Below are 19,383 nucleotides of genomic sequence, written 5' to 3' on the forward strand. Positions count from 1 at the left end.
GGCTGAAGGTGAGCAGCCTAGCATGGTTAGTCTGGAGCTGAGCATGCTCACACAACATACAGCAAGCTTGCCCAGGTCCACTGTGGCTGGTGGAACAGACAGACCTGAGGGTCCCTGCCAGTATCTTCAGCTACTTCACGGACCTTCCTGTGTATGAAGCACAGCTGCCCTGGGTTCTTTGCTTCGGTGGCCCTCAGAGCAGCATTAGAAATACGGAACCTGAGGCTGTATAGAAAGGACTCAGTGGGTAAGAGAACTTGGCAAGCAGAAGGATTCGGCACCCACATAAAATGACTGCTTGTGTTTGTAAGCACAGCGCTGGGGGATAGAGACAGACTAGCTGGGGTTTGCAGGATGCTGGAATAGCTGGAAAAACAGAGCTACAGGTCATGTGTGTGTATGTGTCGGGGTGTGCGTGCAGATGCCCCTGTGTGTATGGAGGTCAGAGGAAAACTTGCAGCATTCTCTCTGTTCACCACGTGGGGCCCCTGGCTCAAATTCAGGTCACAAGCTTGACATTAGCTGCTTTTACAGTTGGACCTAAGCTTAGATTTGAGGCCATTTGTGTCAGTTGAGTCCTGGGGGAAGCACACACAGATATAACTAATTAGGAAAGCGTGGGTTTTCCTGCAGAACATGCATTGAAAGATGAGGGGGAGAGAGGGTAGTTGATTTTGATGTGGACAGTTTATTTATTTATTTATTTATTTATTTATTTATTTATTTATTTATTTATTTATTTATTTTTGGTTTTTCGAGACAGGGTTTCTCTGTGGCTTTAGAGCCTGTCCTGGAACTAGCTCTGTAGACCAGGCTGGTCTCGAACTCACAGAGATCCGCCTACCTCTGCCTCCCGAGTGCTGGGATTAAAGGCGTGCGCCACCATCGCCCGGCTGTGGACAGTTTATTATATTTATTTATTTTTTTTTTATTTTATTTTTTTGTTTTAACATTTCTCATGCTTTTATTATAGGACTTTGTCCTTTGTGCAAGGGATTGACAGGATAAGGCTCTCTGTGCTGACAACTTTTAACTTATAAGCAAAGTATGGTAGAATTGGACCATTTTTCAGTCTCCAAACAATGGAACAAGAAAATTCTTACAAATGGCTGGCAATAGCTGCAAACAAGTAGACAGCATGTGGACTCTGGTGTAGATTAACACCATACACTACAAAATGGGTTTCCCCCCCCCCCCTTTTGTTTTTGTTTAACGAGACAGCATTTCTCTGTAGCTTTGGAGCTTGTCCTGGACCTAGCTCTTGTAGACCAGTCTGGCTTTGAACTCACAGAGATGTGCCTGCCTCTGCCTCCTGAATGCCACCACTGCCAGGCTTAAAATGGGTTTTCTTAAAAAAAAAAATAAAACATGAAGTTCAGGCTGACCAAAAAACTGCAATCCTTTCTCAGCCTCTGGCTTACTGGTATTATAGGCATGGACTTGCCCCATATTTATTTATTATGTATACAATTTTCTGTCTGTGTGTATGCCTGCAGGCCAGAAGAGGGCGCCAGACCTCTTTACAGATGGTTGTGAGCCATCATGTGGTTGCTGGGAATCGAACTCAGGTCCTTTGGAAGAGCAGGCAATGCTCTTAACCACTGAGCCATCTCTCCAGCCCCCGTGGACAGTTTATTAAAAGGCAAATCTGCATACTGATGATAGCTGTGCTTGCTTAATAAAGAAGCAAATCTTGAACATTTGTGCTGCAGGATCTACAACAACATGTAATGTTTTGCAGAGTTCATTGATACTTGATTTTATAGTTGCCAATGATGAGAATGCTGTCTCACTTCAATATGTAATACAAAGTGAGAGGAGTATAGTTAGGGCATTTCAGAAATCGTTGATGATTCCTTAATCCCAGGCCAGAATTCATTTTAGGAAACTCAGCATTGCAAACAGCAATTTTTAAAACTCAGGTATTCTGACAGAACAAAATCCCAAGGTATGCTAATATGATACTTCCACACTGAGGAATGTCTGTAAGAAAATAATAAAACTTTGTTTTTGATAACCTTTTATCAAAAACTTATATTTTTAAAAGAATAAGCAACTATATAGGTATAGTAAAAAAAAAAAAACACAGTTCTTAACAGTGGCCTCAAATCTGTACCAAGGTGATATGGTATTCCATTCTGTATGCTGCTGTGAATATGTTTTATTACCATTGGTTAATAAAAAAGCTTCTTTGGGCCTATGACATCGCAGAATAGAGCAAGGCGGGAATTCAAAGCAGAGATAGAGGAGAAAAGAAGGCGGAGTCAGAGACACTTTATAGCTGCCTTAGGAGAAAGATGCCCACCCCAAAACCTTACCAGTAAACCACAAGCCTCATGGTAATACACAGAATAATAGAAATGGGTTAATTTAAGGTGTAAGAAATACACTTAAGCTATATCGGTCAAACAGTATTGTAATTAATATAGTTCCTGTGTGATTATTTCGGGTCTGGGTGGCCAGGAAACAAACGAGCAACCTCTGCCTACACCAAGGTGTTCTGGGCAGCATTTGTTGGTGCTGTGTAGTGGGTCAGAACGCATGGTGTGCAGTGTGAATGTTATGTGTTCGGGAATAAGCTGCCCTGAAGCTCGGTAATCACTGAGGGCCACTGCGGCCATAAGCACCTCGGAGTCATGACAGGCTTAGTTTGGGATTGATTTTTTATATTGCACAACCTTTGTGTGCTTGGCAAATTGTCCCTCCGCGCCCCCCTCCACTAACAAATGCAGCCCAAACACCTTGGTGTAGGTAGAGGCTGCTCGTTTGTTTCCTGGTGGTCTCTCCTGACTCTCAGTCAATGCCCCTCTTCCACCAGGCAGAGTCGGCCACACCAGTCAGTGCGGTAACTCCTGCTCTTACCTGCTGGCCCGAGTGAACCCTGGCTGAGCCACAAGCCGCAGGGATCCTCCTGTCTCTGCCTCCAGAGCTTTGGGGTTACGGGTGTGGTCTACTGTGCCCACCTTCTTCATCCACACTTCTGTCCTTGTACCCACCCAACAAAACTAACGATTTGGGATGCCAGCTCTAATACATTTAATTTATGTATGTGTTTGGACCTATTTTTGGATTTAAAAATTCTATTTAAAGTCGGGTGAGTTGGTCTTGTCTTCCACAAACACTATCCCAATTCACTGTATGAGACTTAGAGCTTTATTTTTCTGTCTGGTGGGGCCATGTTTCCTCCCCATCATCACACTGTCTTTCTTAGCTCCTGGCTCTTTCCTCGCATCTTTGTTTCTCTGTGGCTGCGTTTGAGGCCAGTCTGGTGTACTTAGTGAGTTCTAGGCCAGCCAGGCCTACAGATTGGTAGAGGAGGCACGGCAGCAGGAGCAGAAGTTGGCTAATCACATTCCAACAGCATACAGGAAGGAGGGGGGCGGGGCAAGGGGAGGGAGAAATGAGAGGAAGTGGGGAGAGGGAGAGGAGAGGAGAGGAGAGGGAAACAGAACAGGAAGTGGGGTCAGGCTATAGGTCCTCAAAGCTGACCCCCAGTTAGATACTTCCTCCAGCAAGGCTCTGCTTCCTAAAGGTTCCATGATGTCCACAGAGAGGGCCACCTACTGGGGTAGAAGTGTTCACACATGCCCGCCTGTGGGGCACACTTCCATCCAACCCACAGGGTGAGGCTATATTTAAAGTGGGTCACTCCATTAGCAAGGCTCACATTTCAGTGTGGCCTGAAGGACAAAAGAGACTGGATTTTCGTCCTAACCTCTTTCCACGCTATGTCGAAACATTTCTTCTTGAAAGTTGGTTACAGCCTGATGGGAGAAGCCTCCGATCTCCTTTCTTCCGTGGTCTCCAGTGACACTTTAGGGAGAGGCGCCTCCATCATTTTGGTAAGACCCAGGAAGACAAAAGAGGCTGAAGGGTGGTGACTCAGTCCCCTGCCCCTCCCTTTCCCAGAGTTCTGCTTACCACATCAGTGAGCCAGGCCCTGTTGAAGATGTAAATACAGCTGTGGTGTTGATAGCAGTCATTGCAGAGGTTGGGAGCCAGGACCGGAAGGGAAACTGCCCTTTCCCATCATGCCTTGAGCTAGAAGGGTTTCTTGAATTCATTCTTTGTGTTGCTTTCTTTGTATGTATAGAAAGTTTGGTCAGAGGTTAAGAGCACTGGCTGCTCTTTCAGAGGTTCTGAGTTCAATTCGCAGCCACCACATAGTGGCTTATAACCATCTATAATAAGATCTGGTGCCCTCTTCTGGCATGCAGACATACAGGCATACATATTGAACTTAATAAATTTTAAAAAATGTTCTCAACATCATCCCTATGAACTTCAGAGCCGTGTTCTCGTCTGCGAAGTAGAGGTATGAATGGAGAAAGTATAAGGGCTTAGGTGTGACAGACAATTGATATACGGTGAATTCTAATGGAATTTCTTATGAGACATTTCTCATTTTCTGTCCCTTCAGTGACACGACACACTCTGATACCCTTTCATTGCAAGTCAAATGGAGACAATAAACCAATAAACTATCTCTGTTGAAATTTATCCTTTGGTTGTCCTTTGATATAAAGGAGAAAAACTGAGTTCCAGGGTCAACTTTGGCCATCTCCCTACTCCTTAGTATCTAGTGCCCAAAGTATCTTCGTTGGGATTGTACCTCTCTGTCACAGTCAAACTATCTGACCCCTACCAACCCATGCTTGGGTTTGTATCCATGCCGATATGAAGCTGCTATGGGTAAGGTGTTTTGGCTGAAGCGTCCGCCAACAAAGCAGGCGACAAGACAGTTCAAGAGCACGCAAGAGGTAGCAGAATTCAGTGGGATGGAATCACGACTGAGTTACAATGACAAATACGAACGACCCGACCCCGATGTAGACAAGCTGAAGAGGTTCTCAGTAGAGGGCTCTTGTGTTATTCAGAACAATTGAACAAACATTTGATAAATATTACGTTTGGAAACTTCCATCACTTCTCATTGACTTCAAAGGAGTTATTTTGCAAGCACCTACTTCTTTGGGGGTTAAACGGCCCAGCCCCGAGAGGAAGAAGCAGTTGCGGGCTTGTTTAGTCGACGCAGAACACATTTGTATGGAAACTACTATTTATCACACACAGCTTTAGGCACTAGGAGTAGAGAAAACTCAGACTGAGTCCACGACCACGTGGTCTTTAGCTTCTTGAAGGTCACATGACCACGGGGAGCCGAATGTCTCTGTGACAGATTCCAGGTTGGATGAGTACTTTGGCCAAGGACTACATGGAGCTCTTGAGGGTCGTGAGAGGACATTCTGAAGAGCAATGACCTATTTAGAGAATAGGGCTGGCTTCCTACCCTTGGCACAGTAAGTCAAGGGAACGCCAGTTGAGGAAGGCAGGTGCCCTCCTTCCCTTCTGGGTGCGTTCTGAAAATGCATGTGCTGACGTCTGGTTAAGCAAAGAGCTCCTGTAACACGTGGTGGCACATGGGCCAATCTAAGCATACCAGCCATTCTTTCCCAGAGAACTGAAAAGACATACACTTTGGCATGGTTATCTAGCAATAGGGTTTAATGGGAAAAAATGACGTGCTAATTATATGCATCCACTTCACAGCGATGGGAGCCCAGGGCCCTATTTTATGTCCTGTGGCTAAAAATCGCTAGCGTCTGTTTCATTTCACGGCAAGAATTGAAAGCGTTCGTGGGACAGAATGTTGTTTTGGTTCAGTAGGTTGTTAAGGTTCCTTAGCAGTTTTAGCCAGTAACTGCTTTCAGCTTTAAGAAATTAATATTTCCATTTGGTTGTCTGATCCAAAGACGGTGTAAGCAGATTCTTCTGTTTCTCATGCTTTATCCTCCGGTTAGTGTGGTTTAAGGTAATCAATCATTTAGCTGAGAGTTTAAAAATGCTGGCTACCAATCTGTCACACATAAAACTTATATCTGAGTGGAGTTGGGCTCGTTCAAGGGTTTCAGGAATTGGTCAAAGTTAGGCCTCAAAAATGCTCTAGGATTTTGGATCCTACTCAGCTTGGGAAGCCACCCCTTGAATTCGTCCAGGTAAGGGCCTGGCAAGCTAGGATTCCTCAGAATACTTGACAGAACTATGTGGTGGCTGATGCCTTGGGCTGCTAAGCAAGTTCCTTTCTTTCTTTTTTAAGATTTATTTATTCATGTTTAGTGTCCTGTCTGCATGTACCCCTGCCCGCCAGAAGAGGGCACCAGATTTCATTGTGGGTTCTAGGAATTGAACTCAGGACCCTCTGGAAGAGCAGCCAGTGCTCTTACCTCTGAGCCATTTCTCCAGCTCCTTAGCAAGCTTCTAGCTACTGTCTCCTGGAGATCTCTCTATGACCAGCCAGAGGGGAACCCCTCTCTCCTGTTTTTCCTTGGGGCCCGCAGCTAGGAGTTGTTTATAAATATAAAGAAATAACTCAAGGTGCTTATGCCTCTGCTCTTTGAGGATCTCTCTCCTTTCGGCCACTAGGGGGCCAAAGGTCATCCCTAAAGAGCCTTATCTTAGTCACCCTAGGTGACTTGAGGTCACTACCAGTCTAAGCTTTCTGCCCAAATATCCTCCCACCATGTGAGTTTCCTGTGTGGTAACGAATGACTTCAAACTTGGGGCTTCAACAGCTTATCCAACATCTTACTGTTTGGAGGTCAGAAGCCTGAAATGGTTCCGCTGGATGAATTCAAGCTCGGGTGTTTTGCTTTCTCTAAGCCCCAAGGGAGAAGACTTCTTGCTTTTGTGAATTTCTTTGTTTTTGCTTGTTTGTTTTTGTTGTTGTTTTGAGACAGAATTTCTCTGTAAAAGCCCTGGCTGTCCTGGAACTCACTCTGAAGCCATGCTGGCCTCTAACTTAGAAATCTGCCTGCCTCTGCTTCCTGAATGCCAGCATCGAGGGCGTGTGCCACCCACGCCTGGCTGATAATCCTTATTTTGAGGTCAATTATAGCAGCAGGAATTCCTTCTTGCCACTAACTAATGAGGTCACGTGCTCTGGGAAGAATGGGGGACACTCTGGGGATTTACTATTCTGTTCAGTGGCCTTCTTCAGTGTTAGCAAGATTTCCTTTTGTTGTCTCGTGACTCCCTGCTCAGTTAGATGGTGGATCTGACAGTGGAGCCCACGAGACTATGCAGAACCATTCCCTACTTCCTCTCCTACATCAGTTTACGTGCCCTAAGTCAACTGCAGCCCCCCCCCTTCGTAGCAACCTGGAACCACTTCCTGGTGCCTCTTGGTGATCTTCCGTCTTAATATATGCATTGTCCCTTCCTCAATAACCTCTGAGCTTCTGACCCCTAGAGACTCCTTCAGGTTCTCTGAGTTCAGGATCACTCTGTAGAGGACCCATTGATGCATATTTTCCCACTAAACTCCTTTCTTATATGGAGTTTTTCACCCACAATGTCGTGCCAACAGTTGATTCATTTTTGTGATGAGAAAAGTTACAGATTCTCCTCAGTCGTCTGCTTTGACAAAGTAATGCAACTTTTTGTTTAATTTGTGATTAGCTTTTCTTGTTAGATTTGTAGAGTTCTTTATAATTTCCCGGGGACCAATTCTCTACCAGGTATGTGTTTTGGAAAGATTTTTTTTTCATAGTGCATGACTTGCCTTTTCCTTTTTCTTGCCTTATAAAATTCATGGTTTTTTTTAAAAGATTTGTTTTTATTTACATTTTTAATGTTTAGTTTATTTTATGCACATGGATTTTTTGATTGCCTGGATGTCTGCACATGATGTGCTGGATGCTCACAAAGGTCAGAAGAGAGCATCAGATCCTCTGGAACAGGATGTACAGATAGATGGTTGAGTTGCCACGTGGATGCTAGGAATTGAGCCTGGGTTATCTTCAAGAACAAATGCTCTGCTGAGCCACATCTCCAGCCCCCTTTTATTGTTTTCTTTTTAAATAAATATTTTGTTAAGTCTTTGAGTATTTCAGACAATATATTTTCATCACATTCACCACACTTCCCATCCCCTGACTTCATAGCCTTTGATTTATTATTTTTATTTAATAACCCATGCTTCCTAAATACTTTTGGGTGTAGGGCTATTTACTGGAGCATGGTCAACTTACCAGGAGTCACAGCCTTAATGAAAACTGGCTCTCTCTCTCCTCCTGAAGCCATCAACTTCAGCTTGGGGCGGGGCATTCTGTGCTGGAATGCTGATTGGCTGCATCCTGTATAGGCCCTGTACAGGCGACCAGGGCTGCTTGAGCTCTTGGATGCAGTGGTCCCTATCATGTTCAGAAGACACGGTTATGTTCCAGCTTCCCCTGACTTTTGGTTCTTGCGATCTTTCTGTCCTCTTTACTAGGATGAAACCTAAACCTTCAGGAAGGGTGTCTTTAAAAAATAATCTCTTCCACCATGCCAGCCATATTGTCAATCTGGCTTTGTAAATTATTACAGAACATTGGTTTTTATTATGATATTTCATATCTGTCATTGTTTATATATTCACCCTCTACTATCCAGCATGCCCTCCCTTTTTTATATTGAATAACATTTCACTTTGTGGATATAAGTATCACATTTTCTTTATCCATTCATCTATCGGTGGGCCCCTTGGCTGGTTTCGTGTCATAGCTGTTGTGACTAGCACAGCCATCAGCATGGGTGTTCGGGGAGGGGTGGTGTGCGTGAATTCTGTCACGTGCACACCCAGGCATGTTGTGAGGAGGCATATGTGAGCTCGATCTTTAGTTTTATAGAAGAAATTTTACCCTGATTTCTGTAGTAGCTGTGGCTGTTTGCATCCCCACCATCTATCTCAGTGCACGCCACATCCTCTTCAGATTTTATTCTTGTTTTGTCTTTTGGTTTGATAGCTACGCCACCTGGGGCTAGATGGAATATTAAGAGGAGAACAGTGTTGTTTTTGTAATGAACAAAAGTTACACGCTCATGTGGAGGCTGGAGGTCATGCCCAGGTGTCATTCCTCAGGAGACATCGTGACGAGTGTGTGTTTGAGGCAGGCTTTCTCACCAGGTCCTTGGCTGATCAATGAGTCTCGGAGATCCACCTGTCTCCACCTCCCCAACACTGAATTAGAAGCACAAACCATCACCGTGGCTTTTGATGCTTTTAGGTGCCGGGGACTGAACTCAGGTCTTCGTCCTTGCTCAGCAAACACTTTACTAATTGGTTTATTTCTTCGGTCCTAAGAAAAATCTTCAATTTTGATGGTGTATAGTGACCAGTTTATTGTTTTACAGATTATCCTTTGATGTGATATATAAGAATCATTTATTTAACCCATCGCTGCCTTATATGTTGTCACTGTCCTAAATGTCATTTTCTTTTCCAGTTCTGATTTTTCATTTCATGTGTCCAGATGCCATACTGTTTCTCTCCTCTCCATCTTTCCCCAGGAGCACAGTGCCTGGCTGTTCCACTTTCAGTGAAATCAAAACAAGGCAGGGAATTGAGCAGTGTCAGCACAATCCTTCCAGTAAGCCGTCCTCCAGATTCTTCGCTTAGCATTTCTGGACAACTAGCACAGCCTTGATGAGTTAAAGGCGCACACAGGGGCTTTTCAAAATCATGCATCATTGGTATCTGACAGTTTCCTATGTGTAAACAGTCCGTCCTCATCTTATCCACCTCAGCTCCCTCCTCCCGCTCTAAACACCCCCATCCCCACCCCATCATCTCCACCTCACTCTAGCTCTCCTGCTCTTTGGTAACCCACGCAGCCCAGTTATTGCCGCCTGTTAGAGTATTGCCTGGTGCTGTTGCCTTGACCCTGTGCAGGTGACCACAGCTGTATTGGTGAGTGCAGTGGTCATGTCACACCCAGCAGACAGCCTGACTCCGAGGGTTAAGAAGAATTGCGTGAGTGAGGTGTCCAATCCCATGGACAAGTTATATGTGACACTATGTTTTCCATGGAAGTATATAAAAATAATAGCCAGTTACGATGCATACTCTGAAGTAAATCCACTCCTGTCTGCTATACTTGGGAGGGCTATGGAAACATATTCCAAGAACAAGTCCATGGTTTTTCAGAGAAACTGAGGTCATAAGACTCTTGTTTTCTTGAAGTTTTCTCTCAAGCATTCAGAAATCTCACAGGACTCCATTCTTGGACTGCGTTCCAACATTCCTGATGTTTCCTGAGCTTTGGGGAGGGTCTGTTTATACATTTCCCCTTTAGGGCTCAAACAGGTAGTTTTGTAAGTGGGTCATTCTCGTTGTCTATGCTAACTGAAATGTGTTTCCAAAGAAGACATTCACTTTCTGCCCGACTTGGCCCGGGTATAGGGGCAGAAAAGGCAGCAGCACACATGCATCTTTACTTTTGATTGTTCTTTTTACAGTTCAGGAGCATAGAGATATAAAACCTTATGTAAGTACTGTGCAAGTAGCTACTATATTGTAGACTTGTTGTTATTTGTTTCTTTGTGACAATGCTTTACTATGTCGGTCTGGTGAACTTAGTAGTCTATTGTGGAACCCAAACTGGCCTTGGACTCATGGAAATCCTTCTGCCTCAGTCTCCTGAGTGTTGGGATTTCAGGTATGCACCATGGTGTCCTGTGTTTACTGTTTTGTTTATAGAGTCAACACATAGCAAGGTCTGAACATGTTTAGAACACAGTTTTCCCCCCAAATATTCACAGTCAACAGTTGACAAAATGCACAGATGCAGAACCCGGGCGTAATGAAGGGTTACTGTTCTGTATATACTAATTTCTTTTTCTTATACAGTGAACTGTAATATTGCTTGTAACTTAGTGCAGTCGCATGCCTGACCAATAACTAGTGCACTTGAAAGGAAGGCCAAAACGAACACTCTTTCTTTTCCTGATAGATATTAAAGCTTCTGATGAGAGACTCCAGGTCTCTAATAGCTGCTGGGAAGGACAGCTACCATGTGCTGCCCAAGAATGCATAGGAATGGGCTGGAATGGAAGTAGCCCTTATAGGCTCATAGGAGTGGCACTGTTAGGAGGTGTGGCCTTGTTGGAGGAAGTGTGCTTTCTCGCTTAGTATTTTTGTTGTTGTTGTTGTTTCTAGTTTAAGAATCCCTTACCACAGCAAGGAGATGACTCAGTGGATTAAGGCCTTGCTGTGTGAGTGTGGGAACCAGGAGCAAATAGCTAGCACCTGAATAAAAAGCTAAGCCTCGAACCCAAGGCCATCCTCCTTCCTCAGCCTACTCAGTGCTGCAATTACAAGCGCGAGCGGCTCATCCAGCAGTGGGTGGGATAATCACCCTACCTCTCTTGTGAATGGGGTTATTTTTTGCACGGTGCACACCCGCTTCTTCAGAAGCAGCATAGCCACTGCCCTCTGCAGAAGCTTCTGGCTCATCTGGTGCACCTTTCTGCCTCCTGAAGCACAGGGCGGAAGCTGTTATTGCTTCATTCATTCATATTCCTGACGTCAGCAGCTGCAGCGACCGGCGGATGCTGTGTGGCACACACACCTGGTACATCAGGAAGTCATTCAAATCAGGGCAGGATGCTTAGGAGAAGGGGTCTTCAGACTGAATGGCTAAGCCACTGGGCAGTTTGAAAATGGAGACCGAGATAAGTTCCTAGGGATGAGGAGAGACGAGAGACTGAGCTTATGCTAGTCCAGTGGGAATACAGTAAGGAAGCAGGTTGGAAACAGAATTAAAAAGAGAATTACTGTGTCGCTGAATAAATTATGTGCTTCCTGCAACACAAAGTCATTCAGCAATATAATGGTGAAGGTTCCCCAAGGGTCTTCTGTGTTACAGGCTTGGAGGTCGGCAGCATCACCGCTGAGAGAACGTGGGGCCATTAGGTGGGTCTTGGTTGGGGATTATGTGGATGCTCCTTTTTGCTCTTTGACTTCCCAGACACTAAGGGTTGAACAGAACAGGTCTCCTTTCCCATGCTCTTCCCACTGCAGCATCCTGCCTTACCACAGGTCCAAAAGGCCGCAAGTCGAGAATGTGAGCCAAATTGTTATTCTTGCTTTCAAGTGCACTCGCTGAGGGATCTTGTTATTGTTATAGAAACTGGCCATTGTTGAGTGAGATATTCCTAAGGAGAAATCTTAGTGCTGAAGAGATGGCTCAGTGGCAAGCACGAGGGCCTGAGTCTTGATCTCTGGCTCTCGTATAAAAAGCTGAGCACGACCCTATCTCATCTCTTCCTATAACGCTAGTGCTGTGGGTGAGGGGCGGAGACAGAGGATCCTTGCCTCTTATAGACACCAAGGAAGATCCCCGGTGTCCTCTCCTGGCCTCCATGTGTGCGTGTGGACATACACACCTGCACATAGAAGTTCACAGCCGGGCGGTGGTGGCACACACCTTTAATCCCAGTACTCAAGAGGCTGAGGCAAGGCAGATCTCTGAGTTTGAGGCCAGCCTTGTCTACAAGAGCTAGTTCCAGGACAGGCTCCAAAGCCACAAAGAAACCCTGTCTCAAAAAACAAAAAACAAAAAAAAAAAAAGAAAGAAAAGAAAAAAAGTTCACACATACTGAGAACACACATGAACATAAAAAGAAATTGCTCCCATCAATCCGATCACAGGCTATACCAGCATCTTATTTTCCTTATACAAGTAAACACATTGTAGAATATTGAGACAATATGGAAAATATTCCTTTACCCTATTATAGCTACAAATGTTTTATAGTATTTTCCCAGCACTAATAAGGCAAATGTGTATTTTTCGATCCTCAAAGTTGACCATTTTTCTTATACACCCTGTTTGTATTATTTCAGTTATCTCAGAAGTAAGCAGTTTTCATCTTGCCGATGGGTCGGGTCTCATTCTATCCCCTTCACATCTGTACACTAATCTATTGCTTCATAAGCTCCAGCCTTGGAAGCTATGCCCATCTGTTGAAATAGGAGCAGCGGGGCTGCGTCCCCGGCACCCGGCCGCCCACATGGCTAGCTTATGCCCCGAAATAATTACACGGAAACTACATTCTTCTAAACACTGCCTGGCCCATTAGTTTCAGCCTCTTAACCCATTTCTAATCATCTATGTAGCACCACGAGGTGTGCTTACCAGGAAAGATCTTAACCTGCATCTGTCTGGAGTGGGAGAACCATGGCGACTCCCTGACTCAGCTTCTTTCTCCCAGCATTCTGTTCTGTTACTCCACCCACCTAAGGGTTGGCCTATCAAATGGGCCTAGGCAGTTTCTTTATTAATAAGAAATCACTCCCACATCACCCATTGTTTGATGGACTTTCACCTTGATGCAACTAGAAACGATGCCCCAGGGCTTGCTAGTGTAAATGATGCTCGTTTTTGAGAAGGATGGGCTCTTTGTCACATGTTATCTGTGTAAAGAGTAGAAACATTAGTTTCTTGTGTGCATTAATATTGGAGTGTAGGGTTGCACACCTACAAGGCCCTGAAAGTTCTGTTGGGGGAATCTTTGTATTTTAGATCACTCCTGAGTCATGAGGACTTTTGTCTTGCCTGTGACCAGGGTCTAGTTCAGCGTTTTGTGCACACTGGCCCCATCTCTGCTGGGTTTTGAATGAGCAAGTCAGTGAATGGCTCTACCTCACCCAGGATGGGATGTCAACCCATATCTCGCCATCTGGATGCAGTTTATTCTCAGTGTACTCTGATGTTGGCAAGATCTGGGAAGTCATTTAGACAGAGTGTGTACTTCTGTTCCTGAGGTTTGCCGGAGTCTGGAGTGCAGCCCTGAGAACATGATCTACAGCGTCTGAGTGAGGTTTGGGGCTTCGCTTCCTGGACCGTTGTCCACCAGTGTTTCCACAGCCTCCCCTTTGAGAAAGGGAAAGTTATCGCCTGTGGTAGAAGGAGTTTCCCATACTTTTTATCTCTGTGCAGTAGGCGCCTGAGCCCGAGCCAGGATGCTTGGCTGCTCCACTCTTCTCTGTGAGCTTCAGAGGAACGACACGGTTTGTGTTCAACTTGAATTTTGTTGTTATCACTGTGATGATTTTTTTTCTTTGTAAAGGGAAAACATAATTTTAGTTTAGATCAATATTTGATTTGGGATCCAGCCAACCTGAACCATAAGCATTTGGAATGGAGACTTTAGACTCACATCAGTCATGAGTACTATGTAGAGGAGTATTCGGTACTTATTCTGAGTACTGAGTACTCAGTACCCATCCTGGGTACTGTGTGGAAGAGCGCTTGGTACCCATCCTGGGTACTGTGTGAAAGAGCATTTGGTACCTTCCCTGTCCTAACATTTCTCTTACATCATTCAGTTTAATCACTGTAGTGAAGTAGGAATTGTTTCTTCTTCTTCTTTTTTTTTTTAATTTTTCCCCCAAAGTGGTTTCTAAGTTTTAATGAAATCCCTGTAGTCAGATAGCGGTGGTGCACGCCTTTAATCCCAGTACTTGGAAAGCAGAGGCAGGTGGATCTGTGAGTTCAAGGCTAGCCTGGTCTACAGAATGAGTTCCAGGACAGACTCCAAAGTTACACAGAGAAACCCTATCTCATGCCCCCTCCCCCAAAAAAGAGGAAATCCCTGTTAATATCTTTTTCCCCCAACAAAATACTTTTATTGATTATTTGGGAATTTCACATAATGCATCCTGATCACAGTAACTTCTCAGTCCTCCCAGTCTGTCCCCCTACCTTGTGTCCCACCACCAAAAAAAGAAGAAAGAAAACCAATAAAACCAACCCCCTGAAAAATAAAACAAAAATCACTACAACCCCCTTCCCACCAAATAAAACAAAACAAAACAAAACAAAACACAAGTCCAATTTGTGTTGCCCCTATACTCACTGGAGCACGGTCAAACTTTGAGACCCAAAGTCGCTTGTCCACAAAAGTGCTCAAGTCAGAATTCAGAGCTGGGCTCGTGTGATCCCCACGTCTCTGTCCCTATGGGCTCGTGTGATCCCCACGTCTCTGTCCCTATGGGTTCGTGTGATCCCCATGTCTCTGTCCCTATGGGCTCGTGTGATCCCCACGTCTCTGTCCCTATGGGCTCGTGTGATCCCCACGTCTCTGTCCCTATGGGCTCCTGTGATCCCCACATCTCTGTCCCTATGGGCTCGTGTGATCCCCACGTCTCTGTCCCTATGGGCTCGTGTGATCCCCACGTCTCTGTCCCTATGACCCCTTGCAAAGCTATGAGTTTTCACAAGTTTTCATCTCTCCTTCATGCTTGTAAGCTAGGATTCTGAAGCTTGCCTGGCCGTGTCCTGCAGAGGTAAGATGGCTTTCGGAGATGTCGTTCTAGCCATCCAGGGCCACCCTGGATAGAATCATCAGAACCAGGGTGAAGATGAAGATCTCTGCATCTTAACCCCTTCCTAGGCACAATATTCTCTCCTGACTTTAGAGGTGACGAGCCAGAAAGCTAGAATATCATGGTGGTTCGCATGATCACAGTTTACTGTAAAATTGAGGCTAATGCTCAGGCCTTCAGCCCCCCAAACTAACATCTTCCCACTGTGCTTATGGGGCAAGCAGACATTCATGGTTAAAAGCTCAATATGAGTTATAGTCCAAGCCAGAGAACATGGCCTCATCCTTTTCATTACGGCAAATGTCCTGCATCACTGGAGATGCCTAGTTGCCCATTAATCCTCCCAGAGTGACCAATGGAATGTGCTCACCCTGGGGGCCACACTGGGGACCTTGCTTGACGGGCTGTCCACCTTCAGTACATAATGAATCCCAAGATGAGAAGGTTTCCCCCAGCCTCCAGTGTAGACGTCGAAGGAGCCAAAGTAAATAGAGCTTTCTGCCTCAGCAGCTGTATTTATTTTGGGCAGCTTCTCTATCTACAATGCCCGTTTACTTCCTCGGAGCTCCTCGACCTGTTTGTTTTCAACCTCCCTAGGTGTCCAGCTGTTGTATCTCCCCCACCCCCCTATAGAAAAGAGGACTGGACAAGTCTTCTGAAAGTTTTTTTTTTTTTTGAGATCTTAAAGGATATAATCCAGAGGAGAGCTCATCATATAGCTCTTTCCTGAGTGAGACACCAGCCTTCTCACACAGTTCATCCCAGCTAGCCAGGAGATGTCACTGGAAATGGGATGGGCATTGACAATGGCGGAATAATGAGAGTGGGGAAAGTGGAGTCAGCTGATTGTGCTGTAACAGGGTATTCCCTCGGGCTGGGTGGAGCTCCAGATGTTTTGGTTGGGGTGTGTGTGTGGGTATGTGTGTGTGGGTATGTGTGTGTTCTTTTGAAATAGCCAAGTCTCTTGGGCATCCTTGGAGCTGCTAGGGACTTAGCTGACAAACACCTCACCATCATGCCCTGGGTCTTAGAACTCTGTGTTCTTCCTGATGCTGAGGCCAACTCTCAATTGTCTTGTGTCCCACCTCGCAGCGTGGCGTCTCTTACAGCCATCCACTCCCGTATGCGCTGTGCCCCGGACACGTAAATGTTTCACTCCCTATGCCCTTCATCCCATTCAGGGAGTGCAGAGCCTGACAGGATGCCCAAGGGCTGCTATGAATGTCACACTGATTACAATGTGACAAACACCGATAAATGATGTTTCCTCCTTGGTTCCTTACAGGGAACCCTGCCAGGCAGGGGATAACTTTCCATTTTACTAATGGGAAAAGCAAGCCTCAGGAATTGTATGAGCAGTTGAAGTCAACCAGTTAGTGACTAGCAGGGATTCAGAGTGTCATCCCCTGCCTATCCCCATGTCCTGCTCTACCCACTCCAGTAAAGCTGGGTCTTAGACCTGCAGGGGCCATTGTATATTCAGAATATGAAATCAGAAGCATGGAGGCTTTCACCTGTTAAGGCAAAGATGGAAAGTCGCTCATGGTGGAGCTTCGTTTAGAACACAGATTCCCTAGACCTCATGCCCAGGGAGTCGTGTAACACCCGATTTTGTGTTACATCCTCGGTACAGTTCGCGCGCCACTGTACCGAACGCGAGTCGAGCAAGGGCCTGGAGGTTGAAAGAACACACATATAGAGACCAGGGTCATTCGAAAGAAGATCAGCCGAATGCCAGTTTATTCAGATATGGGGGAGTCCTTATCTACCTAACTGCTGCACAAGGATCTCCCCTCAGGCAGGTGGGAAATTACCATATTAACAATGGAGACAATGCCCTGCAGCTAACCACCAGGCGGGGCAGGTAGAGCACAGAAACACCCAGGAAGCTTAGTTAGCTGACCACAAACTGTCCCCGCAAATGCACCCCCAGGAATAAGGGCAGACCAGGGCCCTACAAAGTCGGAATCAGTGGATCAAGGCTGGGGTCAGAGGTCAGTCAGGTTTTCTTAAGTCCAGCTGATTCTGGTGCACCTGGGTCTTGCTCCTCTGGAGACGCAGGGGTTGTGGGGTAACGAGAGACTCAGTTACAGAGGCACCTCCATGCATAGCCATGCATGACTGACTGCTTTCACGGTTTATGTTATCCCTCTCTCTTCCTAGGTAGACCAACCAACCTCAACTGCTTCATTAGCTCTGTCATCTCCTCCTCAACATCCGGGCTGTGCCTTCACTTTCTTCCCAAAGCTTGCTATACATTTCATTTGCTTCCTTTCATTCACTTCCCCTGCCTCTTAATAAAATGATGTAGGTATGCGCCTCTGTTTAGCACCAAACTGTAAAGTCCTTAAAGGGAGCTGACTGATACATTACTCCTTATATGGGGAGCCTTCTACAGGACATTGTGGTTTCTACCTTGTAGTAGGCTCCAGACTTTAACATCAGTTTTTGTTGAATGAGTTTGCCAAAACGAAACAAAAAAAAAAAACCACATGAGTTATCGATTTCCAGATAGCATTTCCTATCAAATCCCATTAAAGGCTCATTCGCTTTCCTAATAGTATTTCCTATCACAGAAATCCAGAAATACGAGAACAACATAAAATCACCTTTTAAGATAAACAGAGGAACTAAGATGATTTGCCCAGGCCTCTTTACTTTGCAGAGAAGGAAACCACAGTTCAGAAAGGGTGAGTGGTTTGCCCAGTAGCATATGGCATGCTGGCTGTAGAGAGTGCCAGTTCTGACTCTTGGCTTAGTCCCACGTGCTTCCAATGGACTGTGTCCCTTCCTCCCGTTGAATTGGGTGCCAACCCAAAATATCCACACCTTGATCTCACTGACCTCACTAGGTATTGATCACGGAGTTACTTCTTATTTTATTTATATAAATTTGTGTAGTGTACTTATCCAATCCTGGATGGATACCTGTATCTATATCTATATATATGAATTCTGTATTTATCGACTTCACTGTTTGTATTTTTGTTTACAAATACCGGGCGGTGATGGCGCACGCCTTTAATCCCAGCACTCGGGAGGCAGAGGCAGGCGGATCTCTGTGAGTTCGAGACCAGCCTGGTCTACAGAGCTAGTTCCAGGACAGGCTCCAAAACCACAGAGAAACCCTGTCTCAAAAAAAAAAAAAAAAACAAAAACAAATACTACAAATCTTATCTGCCTTCTTATGTTGTAGTTGTTTTTTTTTCAAGATAGGGTTTCTCTGTAGCTTTGGAGCCTGTCCTGAAACTTGCTTTGTAGACCAGGTTGGCTTCAGACTCACATAGATCTGCCTGTCTCTGCCTCCCAAGTGCTGGGATTAAAGGTATGTGCCACCACCACCCGGCTTCTGACTTCTCATCTTAATAGACTGATCTCTAACCAGATAGATTTTCCTAGAGACTGTCTCATTCACCAGTATTTAGGGGAAGGAAATAGGATATATTAACCATACCCTTGGTCTCACAAATTCATCCAAAGTTTCCTCTCCCACTTATGTAACCAGATGTGGAAAATATTTAGTATCCAATCAAATCCTCAGTTAAAATTGGCATACATGATAAATGGCATGGGGGTGTTTAATTTGCTTTCCCACGGAAACCTTTATCTTTGCCCAGCGGCTTGACTGTAGTTTAATAATAATAAAAGAAAGAAAGGCCGTTTGAATAACTCTTGTGCAACATGAGGTCCAAAGCCAGTCTATGAATAATTTATCAGACCAGGATCTTGTTTCTGTTTATGAATTATTATATTATGGCGAGGCCTCTAGTGCTAGACCTGAGCCATAGTCACAGAGTCCTCCTAAGAAGTTCCAGCTCAGATACAGAGAGATTGTTGCTGCAACTCTTCAAGCACAGAGCCAAATTCGGCGGGGGGAGGGGAGTTGTCAACTTGTTGTGTTGTATCCAAAGGTTTTCAATTATCAACAAAAGATAGCATACCGACCCAATGACTCCTCGCGGATTCCAGCAAGGGATTCCAGGAAACCATAGCCGTGTGGGCGTATGTGGTCTGAAATAACAGGAATCAGTGAAAATTTCAAGTGTAAATACACAACTGAGATGATTTACATATCACAGACAAACACATCCCATTGAGCTGACTGTATGATCCACAAACAAACAAGGACTTCTGGGCCACCTCCCAGCCCGGATTACAGCCTTTGTAAACTAGCTGAACTCCATCTTGTCTCCAGTTTTGCAACAGGCGCTTCCAACAGCCCATTTGCTGCG

This window comes from Microtus pennsylvanicus, chromosome 7 (genome assembly GCF_037038515.1).
Source record: "Microtus pennsylvanicus isolate mMicPen1 chromosome 7, mMicPen1.hap1, whole genome shotgun sequence".
In the NCBI taxonomy this organism is placed as follows: Eukaryota; Metazoa; Chordata; class Mammalia; order Rodentia; family Cricetidae; genus Microtus; species Microtus pennsylvanicus.